Source organism: Alosa sapidissima, chromosome 2 (genome assembly GCF_018492685.1).
Source record: "Alosa sapidissima isolate fAloSap1 chromosome 2, fAloSap1.pri, whole genome shotgun sequence".
Taxonomy (NCBI): Eukaryota; Metazoa; Chordata; class Actinopteri; order Clupeiformes; family Clupeidae; genus Alosa; species Alosa sapidissima.
This window is the reverse complement of record NC_055958.1, coordinates 29,639,618-29,645,006: the sequence shown is the minus strand read 5'-3', so window position 1 is coordinate 29,645,006 and position 5,389 is coordinate 29,639,618.

The window sequence follows — 5,389 nt, the reverse complement described above, 5'->3', positions numbered from 1 at the left end:
TGTATGTGTGTGTCTGTGTCTGTGTGTGTGTGCCCCCTCCCCCCTTCCATCAAAAACACTGCATGATACACATCCACACACAGACATATACACAGACAGATAGACAGACAGACAGACAGACAGACAGACAGTGAGACAGACACACACACACACACACACACCCTGAACATGTGTGTGAGTGTGTGTGTGTGTGTGTGTGTGTGTGTGTGTGTGTGTGTGTGTGTGTGTGTGTGTGTGTGTGTGTGTGTGTATGATGTTTTTAATGCTGTGTTCATGCAGTGGACTCTCTCTCTCTCTCTCTCTCTCATACATTCAAACACACACACACACACACACACACACACACACACACACACACACACACACACAGCGTTCCCTCAGCAGCTGTGTGGAGAGCGAGGGAACGGAGCGGAGTGGAGCGCTGCAGATGTGAGGTTTGCTCAGCAACAGAAGGTATCAGCGTTCCACGCGTTTGTTTTTCCACCTTTCCTGGAGGAAAAGAGAGGCCCTTGATCTGACTCAGAGCAAAACAGTTAGCTTTTGTTCACAGATGAAAACCAGCAGAAGGGAAGAGAGGGGAGGGAGGGGGGGGGGGGGGGGGGAAGGAGCGAGGGAGGGAGAGGGAAAAAAAGAAAGAAAGAGGGAATGAAAGAGAGATACTGAAGGGGGAAAAATACAGAGAGAAAGCTACAGTTTTGGGATGAGAAGCTGAAGAAATCCGGCAATCAGATACTGAATGAAGGTGGCCACCAAAGATACTCCTGACCCGTACCTCTTACATTACACCCTACACCATCAATCCTAACATCACACACACTCACACACACACATACACACAGAGATACACACACACACACACCATCATTGCTCACATCCCTCCCGTCCCAATTCTGCACAGAGAGAACCGAGCAAACACACACACACACACCATCATTGCTCACATCCCTCCCGTCCCAATTCTGCACAGAGAGAACCGAGCAAACACACACACACACACACACACACTGCGCTGGTCCCCCCTGTCCATCTCCCACACTCTCACTAACCAGTGACGCACTGCAAGGCTTAGTGACGCCAGCGAAGACAGACGCTCTGACTCAACACCTCTCCTCTGACTTAGGTTGCCCAATAACCCATTTTACGTTCCCCAGTGAAACCAAATCAGGATTCGCGATTGTTTATTTGCCTTCTGGAGCACACACAGTGGAGTTCTTATGGGCTCAAACTTGGCTGGAGGCAAACGCTGTTAAAAACACAAGCATGACGAACACAATGTAGACACGACAGGCAGTGTAGTAACACGCACGGCATATGGCTCGGCATCTACAACACGGTGCTGTTAGAGAATCTGTGGTGTTGAAAGAATGGTCCCATAATTTTCCATGTTGGTGGTGAAATGGACATTTAGATGGCTCTGGTTATGGATACAGATGGAGATTTCATCTCCGTTCTGAGGAGTGTTAGTGTTACTGTCACTCTTGGTGTTAATGTTCCTGTAAGCAGAACTCAAACAGGTGTGGCTCATTCTTAGGGGAAATGATGATGTGATAGAATGTGTCCCCAGGGTCTGGAGGTGAACTGGAGTCAAAATATCAGCTCCTCTGTATCACTTTTCCCAAGCACTGTACTCCCAAAACTATTTTCTCCACGCAGTGGCTCCACGGAGGCATCGGCTGGGAATCCATGCCTTGGTAATACCATCCGTCGGCTAATACAAACAGGGCTACACGCAGGGAACATTCAAGCATGTTCCCACAGAGATCCCGCTCATAAAAGTTAAACTGTTGGAGCTGCTCAACCATTTGACCCCTTAAATTCATGGATTAACTATTAATGCTCATGAACTCTGGAACCTTCTTCACAATAAATTCCCCATTCACCCCTACAATCTACTGTTATTACTGCTTGCTGGTTTACCCTGTCCCACCCTTAACGTAGTGGCTAAGGAGCTGGGATAGCATGCAGATAGATAGATAGATAGATAGATACTTTATTGATCCCTAGGGGAAATTCAAGTATTTCAAGTATTCAAGTATTTATAAGATCCCTAGCGGAAATTCCTTTAGTAGTCTGAAAAGCTGTGGATTCAATTCCCGGCTTCCACCGTTGTGCCCTTGAGCAAGGCACTTAACCCAAGTCACTCTGGGAACAATGGCCCTTGCAATATACAGTAATTGTCATATGTAAGTCACTTTGGATGGAAGCATTTGCTAAATGAATAATTGTAATAATAATACACTTAATAATAATAATAATAATAATAATAATACACTTTGGTATTAACTGTAGAAAGTAATGCAGGCATTACATCCAATACTAACTGATACACAGAGCCCATGCTTAACGCTTGTGGACTGACGCGCTGTCCCTATGACAGCTTCTTAGCGTACGTGGTGCGCCGTGGCGGAGCCGCGTTGGCGTAGCCTGCATCTGTGGTGGCAGAGGCGGGCAGTCTGTTAGCATTCCGCCTTGACGACTCCATCAGTGCTAGTCTCAAGGTAGCTGTCAATCAGGACGCATCATTTAATCTCGCAGCACTCCAAGGACTGCTTTAAGCGAGCCGGGGCCCATGACAGCACGTCTTACAGCTCTATTTAAAGGATGCGCACAGGCGTGTTTGCGATGGGCTCGTAATTAGGAAGGGAGAGAGAGAGAGAGAGAGAGAGAGAGAGAGCAAGGATTGTGCATGAGAGTGAGAGAGCATGATAGAGAGAGAGAGATGATGGATAGGAGGAAGAAAACAGCAACAAGTGTGTTTACCACATGGCACACACACACACACACACACACACACACACACACACACACACACACACACATAAAAAAGCCACTTAATTTTCCAGCGCTGGCTTTTGAGCTAGCAAGTTAGCAAAGTGAGCGAGTGAGCCAGCCCTGGCGCTAAATAACAAAGCCACCACGTCCATTCATTTCAGAGAGACAGTGCTTCATCTGAGGCCCACGCTATAATCAGATTAATGGTGCTGAAGCATATGAAGCAGGCCCACTGCACGTTAGATAGCATACAAATGAGAGACAAACTCTTTTCAATTCCAGGCAGAGGTAGCGCGACGGCGCGAGCATTTAGCGTAGCCCTTTATGGGGAAGTGAGATGTTAATTGTGTGCCGTTACCTCTAAACCGCTCCGCTTGTTGTATTAATCAGTGTGCTAATTGATGCTACGATAGAACAGTAGCCACAGGCGAAAGGGGAGCGGTGGAGTGTGTGTGCTGCGCTGGAAGATGGTGGATAAAGGATTATCGAGTGAACCATATGGAGACGCCGATGCTTTGAAAGCTCCTCTGTATGCCCACCAGAGGCATGTACCACGCAGAAATTTCCATGCCACCCTGGAGAAATGTATGTGTTGTTGTTGTTGTTGTTGGTGGTGTTCTCTGTTCTCTCTCTCTCTCTCTCTCTCTGAATTGATACAAAAAGACACTTCAAAGTGCTGTTGATGCGTAAAAAGGTATATAGCAGATACTGTTTCAGGTACATATGTGTGTGCGTGTGTTTTGCAGGTGTGTATTTGCTCATATGTTTTGTACTACCAAATCTTTAAATTGCTTTAATGTGCAAATTGCTTTATGAAGGCTTATGGAGAACAGATTTGTCCTGTTTTCTTTCTTCAGTTCCTATTTTTTTCCTAGACGAGAAGACAAAAAAATCAGTGAAAGATGTCTGCCGCAATTTCTCTGGGCATGTCTGTCCGCACAACCATACGTATCTGTGCAGAGTGTGCATCGAATTCAGTGGACTACATGGACAACATGGAATAGATGACAAGGTGATCAAAAGAGGTGTAAGGTAGCCATGAAGACAAAGACACACACAGACAGGTAGAAAAATAGGGGATAGGATACTAGACATTTATAGACAGCGAAAGATCACAAAGCGGTGACATTTCGTCCGGCAGCAGCAGCAGTACGGTTTTGTTCTGTATGTCAGCTCAACTAGTGCTTGTGCCACAGGCTTACTTTCTTCAAAGACGCCAAGACGTCCTGAAGCCCAATACCTGTCATTGTTCAAAGAGGACTCAACATGGCACTGCGCTGGCATGTGTCTACACCACCGCTGCATCAGAAATACAAGCAAGTGATGCAAAGCTTTAAAAAGAGAACCCCACGGCCATGGACCACACACGAGGAGGGATGTGAGATGCCTCTAAAGGTTAAGAGATCGTGACACTCAGTGACAAACTGCAAGCGAAGCAGGAAAGTTTCCAGAGGACTGTGTTTCGATCTGGTCTTTGGGAGTCTGACGTGTTGGAACTAAAGCGGCCGCGGAGTCCATATCATACCCTTGAGAGATCCCGAGACCTCTGTGTTTGTGTATGCAGATCGTCTTGTCAGAATTCATCTACACAAAACGGGCTAACTGCAGAGAAAGCATGGCAAGAAGGGAAATATTCATATTAACCGTCAAGCCCAATGAAAACATGGGAAAGCCAGCATTTTAAAAGTATCACACACACACACACACACACACACACACACACACACACACACACATACACACACATACACACACACACACAGCCATTCAATTTATTTTTAGGAAAGATTACTTCTAGCTCTTATGGCAGATCATGTATGCATAAAACTTCTCTTTCAACACCCAACATAGAGTACTTAATAAAATCCAACAAAATCCAACATTTCCCACACTAAATGTTTCCAGATCTTGACCTTAAATATCCCTGCTTGGGCTAAGCTGAAAGTTTTTTTTCTCCCTTTCTTTTGTAGCAAAGACACCCCCACCACACAGACACATACACAGACACACACACACACACACACACACACAGACACACACACACTTCCTCAGCACGATTCGTCTAATCCTCTGCTCTGCCTGACTCTCATGCAGGTGGTGGGAGTTCTTCCTGGATCCGTCTTTCACTGTGTTTTTTTTCTCTCTTCTCCTCTTTTTTGTTCCTCTTTGTTCCCCTCCACTTGCTCTGAATCCGCTGCTGTTGATGATAATAATAGTGTTGGGTATCCATTGATTTGCTGTGGCCCCTCGTTGCACACTCACACCAGAGGACATTCACCCGCTCTGCCTAATTAGGGGCCACGCGAGCCCCTCGTCCCCCCCCCCGATCCGCAAACGTAAACCACCCCCCACCCCACCCACCCACCACCGCAACACGGACACTCTGATACAGACATCTGTCTGGCTGGAAACGCCCTCGCCACTGAAGAGATTGACAGGGAGAGAAAGGGAAAGAAAAACAGAAACTAAACAAGCACTCTCTCTTTCTCTCTCTCACTCACACACACACACACACACACACACACACAAACACACACACACACACACACACACACACACACACACACACACACACAGATATCAAAACAGTAGTTGTCTTATAGCAGTGTTTTTGGAC